This window comes from Rhagoletis pomonella, unplaced genomic scaffold, assembly GCF_013731165.1.
Source record: "Rhagoletis pomonella isolate Grant_MI unplaced genomic scaffold, Rhpom_1.0 Rhpom_scaffold_00001, whole genome shotgun sequence".
In the NCBI taxonomy this organism is placed as follows: Eukaryota; Metazoa; Arthropoda; class Insecta; order Diptera; family Tephritidae; genus Rhagoletis; species Rhagoletis pomonella.
Window position 1 is genome coordinate 92,102,696 of NW_023458555.1, and position 10,583 is coordinate 92,113,278.

Sequence of the window (10,583 nt, forward strand, 5' to 3'; positions counted from 1 at the left end):
GTGAGACCTTTGGGTCAGAACACAAATTTTTTTTTGTGTGGCTGTGTTATTGGTTCTAATAATAACAAGGAATTAAGTGTTATTTCTCAACAGGAGTGGCTCCATGTGGCCTCATTTTCTACTAATGTCACAGCAGCGAACATCATCAGTTACGTATCCAAACATGCTGATATTGATGCCAAATTTCTTAACTGCTACTTGCTTATAAAAAATGATGCTAATCTTGATGAATTGAGAAATGTTAATTTTAAATTAGGAGTTTCTGAGTGTTTCTATGATAAATTGCTGAATGCTGATATCTGGCCTGCGAACGTTAAGATTCGACCATTTCGGTTTTTTCCAAAGGGCGATGCACCAGAACTAAATCCTTAGATGCTTTTGCTCCAGCAAATTTTCATTTGAAGCATCTCAAGATCTATTTTCAAAATGTTTCCGGCCTGCGGACAAAATCAAACTCACTTTTGAATATGAGCTCGCATAAGGATTGTGATATATTTGTCCTTATTAAAACATGGTTAACCTCGGAATTTAATGACGGTGAATTCTTTGACTCCAACTTGTATACTGTGTATCACAAAGATCGTGACTATTATAAAACTGGTCTCTCGAGAGGAGGAGGAGTTCTCATTGCAGTTCACCGCCGGTTTCGCTCATCGTTTGTGAGTCTAAGCAATACGGGTTCCCTTTTAGACCAACTCTGTGTCTCGATACAAGACATCTCCAAATTACTAATCTGCGCATCATACATTCCTCCGTCTAGCGCGGACTCACTTTATAAAGCGCATGTAGACAACATAGTCGATATAGCTCGCAGTCACGATGGTGTCAATTTCTGTATTCTCGGAGATTTTTAATTAACGGAATGTGGAATGTTCATTTACAGGTGACACTTTACTTCCAAAAAATTTGAACATGTTCTCGGAATCATATGTCATTGATAATTTATTAAGCGTTATTTTGCTTAGATTAATAGCTTCTCTAATAAGTTAGCTAGACCTTTAGATCTAATTTTTATTAATGACAATATGAATTTTGTTTTAAATGAGTGCCTTGACCCGCTTTCGTGTCCCGGTTTACATCACGTTCCTCTTATTCTTGATCTTCAATTCTATAAATATGAGAGTATTTGTACGGATAATCAAGCTCCTAGTTTCAGTTTTAATCGTTGCACTTTTGACGTTGTCAATCAAGAAATTTATTATGTTGACTGGGATGTATTACTTTCTGGAGTTCACGTTGCTAACTCTTATACTATTTTTAAAAATAAAGTGAATGAAATTTGTTTGAATAATATACCGCTCAGAAAAAAGAAATGTTATAGGATTCCTTGGTATACAGAGGAACTTAAGAAGCTAAAGAATTTGAGGAATAAGTACTTCAAAAAATTTAAATCTAGTAAAGCATCAGTTTATAGAAACAAATACCTTCACTATTCTAGAGAGTTCAAACAGCTTGGTAAAAATCTTCAGAGGAGATACGTTCGAAAGTTCGAATCAGATATTAAAGTAAATCCAAAGTCTTTTTGGAACTATGTCAATTCACAAAAAAAAAAAAAATGCTCTAGTATTCCATCAGAAGCTTTTTTTTAATGGGACACATGCTTCATCACCACCTGAGGCAGCCAACCTTTTTGCTGATTTTTTTCCGCGCAAATTTTGTAACACAGTCAGAAACTTCTAGGAGCTGCTTTTCAACTGTAGATTCTCCTATTAATTTTGGAGCGCTCTCTCTATCTCTTGATGATGTAGTTGAAGGCATTGTGAACATCAAAGCATCATCGCAGACTGATGTTGACGGCCTGTCGTCTTTACTTATTAAAAACTTTTTGGCTTTTGCAGTTCCACTTTTAATAATTTTCAATACATCACTTGAGTGTGGCGAGTTTATCGATGCCTGGAAGGAAACCTTCATCAGCCCTCTTTTCAAAAGTGGTAACAAAAACGATGTTGCCAACTACTGGCCCATTGCCAATTTATCAACCGTATAAAAGCTATTTGAATATATAGTAAAGCAGAGGTTATATTTTACAGTCAAGCATTTCATCTCCAATAACCAGCACGGCTTTATGTCCGGCAGATCCACTGTAACTACCCTGTAGTGAAAAGCTGAACCAGTATGCACAAATTCCAGTTCATGAGCTATTATTTAAGGATAAAAGTCATACCAGTTCGTTATGGACTATAATTATACCAGTTCTCCGCAGTGAAATGCCAAACCAGCCAGTATAAATACTAGTTCATTAACTAGTATGTGCTAAAGCGACGGCCTACCATTTCGGCGATTTCGAACAACTTATGCGATCAGCGACATCTGTCTTTGAATAGGCACAACCAAAACTAAAACGCGGTTAATTGCTTTCATCGTAAATGTTGGCTGTGGCGTCGAGTGAGGACTATCGATTCTGGTTCTGAGATCTAAGGTTCGAGTGCGCGTGGAGGTTGTTAAAGTAAAGTAAGTGAATTAATTTAAATAATTATTTCAATTTAAATATAAAATAAAAGTTGTACATAAATTAAATTTGAGTTGGAAAAACCTAAATACTCAAATACCATAAAAAATGAAAAGAAATAATTTTTCTTTTTAAAACAATAAATAATAAAAATTACACAAGAGACATAAATGAAAAAAATAATAAAAAAAAATTAAAAAATTCGCTCACTGAGATTCGAACTCGGATCTCTTGATTTGGCGTGCAAAAGCTTTACTCTGTCGACCATTGCCACTGTTGCAGCGCCGCGAACAAATGACATACTTAGGCTTTTCACGGGGGAAGAATAGGCAGTCTATCCCGTCAACTGGTATGATGCTACTAGTATTTCTACTGGTAGCGTGCTGATGCAGGAGCGGACAATTGGCATCTCCTATGACATCGCCATGTTAAAAATACCAGTCGCTAACATTGAAAACGGATACAACGTGAACTAGTAGGGCTGAAATGCAAACCGGTAGCATTCTGGTTCACAACTGGTAGCTTTCCCTGCAGGGTAACTTAGCAACTTTTTTTGAGTACTGCATGTCGGCTTTTAACAATCGTCTTCAAGTTTACAAAAGCCTTCGATAGAGTAGATCATTCACTTTTGATTTCCAAATTAGCAAGTTTAAGTTTTCACTCTACATTCTTATGTTGGTTAAAATCCTACCTGCATCATCGCAAATGTGTAGCCGTTGTTGACAACGCGCTATCCAACTCATTCATTGCTTCTTCTGGAGTTCCACAAGGTAGCATTTTAGGCCCTTTGCTTTTTGTCATTTTTATCAATGACATATCGTCGTATTTTATGCACTCCAAATTTATTTTATATGCTGATGATTTGAAGATCTTCTCCACCATTGTAAACTCCTCTTATTCCGTCAAGACTCAGTTTGACTTGGATAATGTGTCAGCTTGGTGTCGTACCAACGGCTTACAGCTAAATATAAGCAAATGTTTCCACCTATCATTCTCCAAATTTCATTGTATAACCCCTACATCATACTATATTGATGGTACTCGACTATCCACTCGTAATCAGATATCTGACTTAGGTGCAGTCTTTGACTCGAAATTTTTATTTCATAGTCACCTAAATTACACCATTGCTAAATCGTACTCAGTGCTTGCTTTTATTCGCCGTTTTAGCTCAGATTTCACGGATCCCTACACGTTAACACGCTTTTGTTCACGTCGCTTGTACGTTTCAAGCTGGAATATGCTTGCTTTATTTGGAGACCTTATTATGAGTGCTACACTAATAGGCTCGGGCGTGTTCAAAAAACGTTTTTACGCTTACGCTCCGATCATTGAATTTCGACGACCCAATTCCGCCATATAGAGCTAGATGTGCGCTAATAAATTCGAAATCTCTTCAATGCAGGATAACAATTCTCTCGCTCACCTTTGTCTCTGACATAATTAATGGTGTGATTGATTCACCATATTTACTCGAATGCATTTGTTTCCATATTCCTAACAGAACCCTTCGTAATACTGATATTTTTTATACTGAACGTGTCCGTACTCTCTATGCTTCTAACGCTCCAATCTTTAGAACTTTGAAAGAACTCAACGTTCTCTCAAATTCTTTAGCCACAGATTTTTCCATGTCTAAGCCCGCTTTCAAACTATTGTTAAATGAAGCTAGATTTAATGTATGATGTATTTTATCTCTATGTTGTCTGCAAGCACCTTTATTGAGCTAGAATACTATTGAATGAATACATAAATAAATAAACTCGCATCCGTTAACCCATGTATCGATTGAGAGCACAGACGCAGACCCTCTCACGCCGAATCATTTTCTTTTGGGTTGCCCCAACTTCATGCAAACTGCTGCCGTCCCTGAAAGGGCGTGTCTACGGAAGCAGTGGCAAATAACGCAGCAATTAAAGCAAACGTTTTGGAAACGTTGGATGTTGGAGTATCTTCCAACTCTGACTCGCAGAACCAAATGGCATAAAAGGGTGAAGCCAATAAGCCAATAAGTGTGCGACGACAATGAAAGCCGCAGGCAGTGGAAACGAGGTATAGTAGTTGAAGCTCAGCCAGCCGCTGATGGGCAAGTCCGATCGGTCCTAGTGAAGACGACTTCCGGAAATCTACGACGACCAGCATCCAAGATAGCAGTTCTTGACATTATTGGTGCTTTTCTCGATCCCGTCTCGAACCACGGGGGGCAGAATGTTACTGTTTAAACTTTAAGAATAAATTGTTGCTCTATTACAAATCTACTATAAGAAATCTTGAAATACGAAATATCTTTGTACGTTAAATTGCAACCATGCCTCGCATGTGTAAACGTCGTTGATTTGGCCGAACTGAGAGAGACGTACGATAACGGACACGGATAAGTAAGATATACATACATACAATCTGCTCGTGAATATTACCTTAATTAATTTCATTTACAGATATTAAAACCACAACCAATCAGACTTAAAATAACGATTGTATAAAACCGTATAAATATACAATTTTCATTAAAGTGCGTTCCTAATATATCCGTGTTTCCATTTTGAACCACATTCGTTAGCCGCCCCCTTGTACGCCACTCTAACGTTGCTATTGTGCCTGCAACAACTATATTTTTATATTTTTATAAAAAAATTTAAATTAAATAACTAAAAAATTAAAAATATGTTAAAACTAGAATAAATCGTACAATTACGTACAAAATTTACGGCAGGGGTACCATTCGACGCAATTCGATCCTCGTAATCAAATTCCGATGGCGGAAATTTAATATTGTTAACCATTTTAAAGTTATTAACAGAGAACTTATATGGATATGGGGTATAGTTCTATTGTATGAGCAATTACATAGTCAAAAACGCATTAAATCGCCAGTTTTCACTTTTAAAATACCAGTGAAATATATGATTTAACTAAATTATTCAAAAGGCATAAGTCTTTTACAACGATAAGTTGTTTATTTTGCTATTAAAAAGTTAACAATAGTTCTGTTCGTCGAGTACAAAATTTGTACGAATTTGTACGAATTATCATGATTTTTGATCAAAAGCGTTCGTGGAGACCAAAAAATTATCCATCACTCAAAAATTAAAAACGCAAAGTGGCAGTTCCCTTGGAGAGAAGTCGCGAACTCTTGCTGTCAGAAATTTAGCCAGCAAGAATTTGCAATCACGAAAAACATATGATTGTGGCACATGGTTGCATTTTTGTCGACGATAATTTGAATAAAGGAGTTCGGTACATTTAAAAATGTATAAACATGAGCTATTTTCTAATGAAAAATGTATATAAGTAAATACTTTTTTACTTACTTAATGTGGTTAATTCTAAAGATTTGAAATGTACTCGGCTGAAAAAAAGTTTATCGTTATCGGAACGTAATCGAAACAGTGTTGCCGCCAATCATTCTTAGTGGTATTAAAATTCCTTAAAAAAAAATGCTAAAAAAGAGCTAAAAAAAAGTCGTTGTGGCTAAAAATGGTAGCTACAATTTTTTACTTACATATACATATATAAGTATACACGCAAACATTTTCAATAAGTAATGGTATAGAAAAACAGTGAACTCTGGTAAAAGCAAATATTTTAACCAACCAAAAATCTTTTTGTATAAAAGGGGAAATATACGACACTAGCTAGCTGGCTCCATCACGCGATTGTACCATCAGGCTCGAAGCATATAACTCACCAGCATGCTGGTACAATATTTATTTCTTTACAAATGAGATCGAGGAAAGATCGAAATGATTAGAGCCGAAGTTTCATAATTTTTCTACCATTTTCTTAAACATAGTTTTTTTTTTAATTCACAACTCCAATATCGGGAACTTACTCTTCCACAAACACGGCTCTGACTCATATAGTGCTGGAAATTTCCGCCAAAATACTCTTTACTTAGAAAATTTAAATAATTTCACCACTCACGACATCAACATGCTGGTACAACCATACAATTTTCAAATAGTTTTTGAAGTCGCACCAGCAGCTGGTACAATCACACCACAAGAACATACATGGTCAAACGACTTGATGAGCCATTTAACAAATTAAGCATATTAAGGGCCGTAAACTTATCCATTTTGAACTATAGTTAAATCGTTAATAGATAAGTGAACAGCCCTAACACTTTTACAGTATGTATGTATAAAAACGTAAGGAAGATACAATACATATATGTATATATATCAGTCTTTCATAGTTTAAAAATTCATCTCTTACTTACTTAAATGAAAATTAAGTATATACAACATTTTCATGCCCAGTATGAATAAATTCTCCAAAGGGCTAAAAAGGGCTAGGGGCAATTTTAAATTTATGTGGCCAAAGAAAGTAACGGGTGATTTTTTAAGAGCTTGATACCTACGCATAAAATTTGCAAAATCTCATCGGTTCTTTATTTGAAACGTTAGATTGGTCCATGACATTTACTTTTTGAAGATAATTTCATTTAAATGTTGACCGCGGCTGCGTCTTAGGTGGTCCATTCGGAAAGTCCAATTTTGGGCAACTTTTTCGAGCATTTCGGCCGGAATAGCCCGAATTTCTTCGGAAATGTTGTCTTCCAAAGCTGGAATAGTTGCTGGCTTATTTCTGTAGACTTTAGACTTGACGTAGCCCCACAAAAAATAGTCTAAAGGCGTCAAATCGCATGATCTTGGTGGCCAACTTACCGGTCCATTTCTTGAGATGAATTGTTCTCCGAAGTTTTCCCTCAAAATGGCCATAGAATCGCGAGCTGTGTGGCATGTAGCGCCATCTTGTTGAAACCACATGTCAACCAAGTTCAGTTCTTCCATTTTTGGCAACAAAAAGTTTGTTAGCATCGAACGATAGCGATCGCCATTCACCGTAACGTTGCGTCCAACAGCATCTTTGAAAAAATACGGTCCAATGATTCCACCAGCGTACAAACCACACCAAACAGTGCATTTTTCGGGATGCATGGGCAGTTCTTGAACGGCTTCTGGTTGCTCTTCACTCCAAATGCGGCAATTTTGCTTATTTACGAAGCCATTCAACCAGAAATGAGCCTCATCGCTGAACAAAATTTGTCGATAAAAAAGCGGATTTTCTGCCAACTTTTCACACATTCAACACATTTCGAACCGAACACTGATTTTGGTAATAAAATTCAATGATTTGCAAGCGTTGCTCGTTAGTAAGTCTATTCATGATGAAATGTCAAAGCATACTGAGCATCTTTCTCTTTGACACCATGTCTGAAATCCCACGTGATCTGTCAAATACTAATGCATGAAAATCCTAACCTCAAAAAAATCACCCGTTATATGGTAGCTAAATCTAGCCACAAAAGGGCTAAAACGGCAACACTGAATCGGAATCAGGGTCGATTTAGGAAAACCGACAGTTAGTACGACAAAGAAATTGGAACATATGTTAAAGAAAGTCAGAATAACAAGAAATATACATGTACATCTTGTTTTTGTCCATCTGAAAGAATTTTAAAATTTCTGTATTATGTTTCAAATGCAACCCTGGACACCAGATGGCAGGGAAGCTGGCAAATTACCTCAGGTTTTCGTTCGTGGAGAAATTTGCAAGTTTCTCTGCTTGAGTGCGAATTTTTCCCTACTCCGATATTTTGAGTGTTGGATAATTCTTGCTGGATTTTCGACGACAAACCTAATGTTTGCGAACTTAAACGAGAAAATGCAAAGTGTTGTACTGTGTTGTCACTCTAATTATATTTGGTAGCAGTGCTGTCACTTGCTAATTTTCGAGTGAAGTGTTTCGGAGTGATTTAGGAGTAAAAGTGAAGTGATTATCGTAGTGACTATTTTGAAACACAATTATGACCGTTGGGTTATACGATTTAATTTATTAATTAGCTGATTGGTAAGCTAAGGTATTTCCATAAAGAAACATATGCACCGAAGAAAAAAACGAAGAAAAAAATGGATGTAGGAAGATATACAAAACTTTATTTTTGATTTAATAATAAACTAGGGATTTGTTTAATCAATTAATATTAAGTATTTTTATTAGTGTCTAGGCAAGCACGACTTAGCAGCAAGAAATCCAGACGAAAAAAGGACAGAACGCCGGAAAGTCATGCCAGATTATAATTTTTTGTATTTTATCTGACGCAAGGTCGCATTTGTGCTTGAGGTATTTAAAAGGTTACCGCACGCTGCAGGTGTGCTGCCACATACATGTACACAAACATACTCTGTAGAGAAAATGTCTAGTTCTGAACTATTGCGCTTCTAGTACATTTACACCTAGTACTGGATCGCGATAAATCTCTGTTGCATGCTAACAACTGGCGAATTTAACATGGCGATGTCCTCCCTCTTACGATAGTTCCGAACTAGTCCTAAATTCTATAGTTCCAAACCAGTTCTAAAAACGACAGACGAGAGAAAAAAGTATCATGATTTTTCAATATTTTCGGTTCTTTCGTGTGCAATTTTAAATTATTTTTAAAGAAATGTTTTTTTTCAAATTGAAAGTAAATTTGTTTGAGTAATTGTAAGAAATGTACGTTTACATACCTTTGGCACTCCGCACATTAATCGCCTAATCATAGTAGTGTAATCGTTTATCCATACTAAAGTATGAAGCTTTTATGCCGAACACATGTATTTCAATGAAGCTCTGTAAATTACAATTCATAATCATGTTTTCGCCTAATCATATAAACTTTAAGAATCGAAGCGTCTAAAATTGTAAGGCGCTAGCCGTTTTGTTTACTTTTTTGTGTTGGAAACAAAAATTATTTGTCATTTCAAAAGGGATAATTAAAAGTTCATGATTTTGTGCTAAGATTCGTGTATTATTTAAACTATAAGCGTCCATGCAATATTTCACTGCACAAATATTTTCAAAAGTGTTTAGTTGAGAAAGAAAGGCCCGAAAATGTTGAATGTGTAGAATATATTTATTAACTGATGACATGTGCAGGGCGGGCAAGTGTGCAGAAGTCGAGTTGTTATGCTTTCGTTTCGGCATGAAGAAACTCTTAGGCACGGTGCCCATTAGAGCGATACGATATGCTATGCGATACGCGATGCGACATGCGACATGCGATGCGACACGCGATACTATTTTGTGATAGCTACACAAACTTTTGTGCCCTTATAAGCTTGTTAATGAGTTAAATTAGTTGCTTCTCAACCGAGTTTAGACCTTTCGAATGATGGGTCTATGTTTACACTTATGAACTTAAAAAAAATTTAAGAGAAAAGTATGTTTAATATCGAGTTAAAAGTTACAAGTCGGCTAAAAATTAAATGAGGTATTCTAATTTTCATGACAAATTATTTCAGAACATTGTGTTCACTACAAGGAGAAATCGGTGAAAGCTGAATTAAAAAAAGGTTAAGCAAAAACTTTCGAGTTGTATAGCCAAAAATATTATTTTTCTCATGCAAGGTTGAATAACTTAGTCAGATTTCCCCCATTTTTAAAGTAAAAATCCCTATATAAGAAATGTTAATATTGCATCAATTCAGGAGTAGTATAGTTGTTTTATAAAATAGTGCGTGAAAACTTTGCCAAATTTGAAAAAAGATGAAAAAAATGAACCCAGAAAATAACACCGATCTCTTAAGTTTTCTAAAAATGTATATACATATATAATTCGAAAGGTCTAAACTTGGTAAATAGTCAACGGTGTAAATCAAGATTGTGTGTGATTCGTATCTCGATTCTTACTTCACTCGGCAAAACCTACCTGAAAAATAACATGAGTTTTTACTTCATTATTTTTTGTAGCATTGGGTAATAGAGCACAAAAATTTGTACTTTCTCTATTTAATTTAAAGACTTATTAAATATAATAAAATAACGCTCAAGAAAAAAACATATACAATTATAGCGAATAATCAAAAATAATTACCTACATACATACATAATTTTTTAGTGTTTGTTTTTATATCTGATTTCTTCTTTTAATGGTAAATGAGGTGATTATTTCTTAATTGTTTCTAAGTACATTGATTACTATTTATTTGAATATTTGAAACAAAATAGTTAATCATTAACATTTAAACAAACACCAAATCTTTTTTGCTATTCAAAATCAAAAATAAATAGGTTTAAAATTATTGGATTCTTTAAATTTCATTTTTAATATTTTTATTGAGCTTTGTACCACGATTGTTTATTAGGA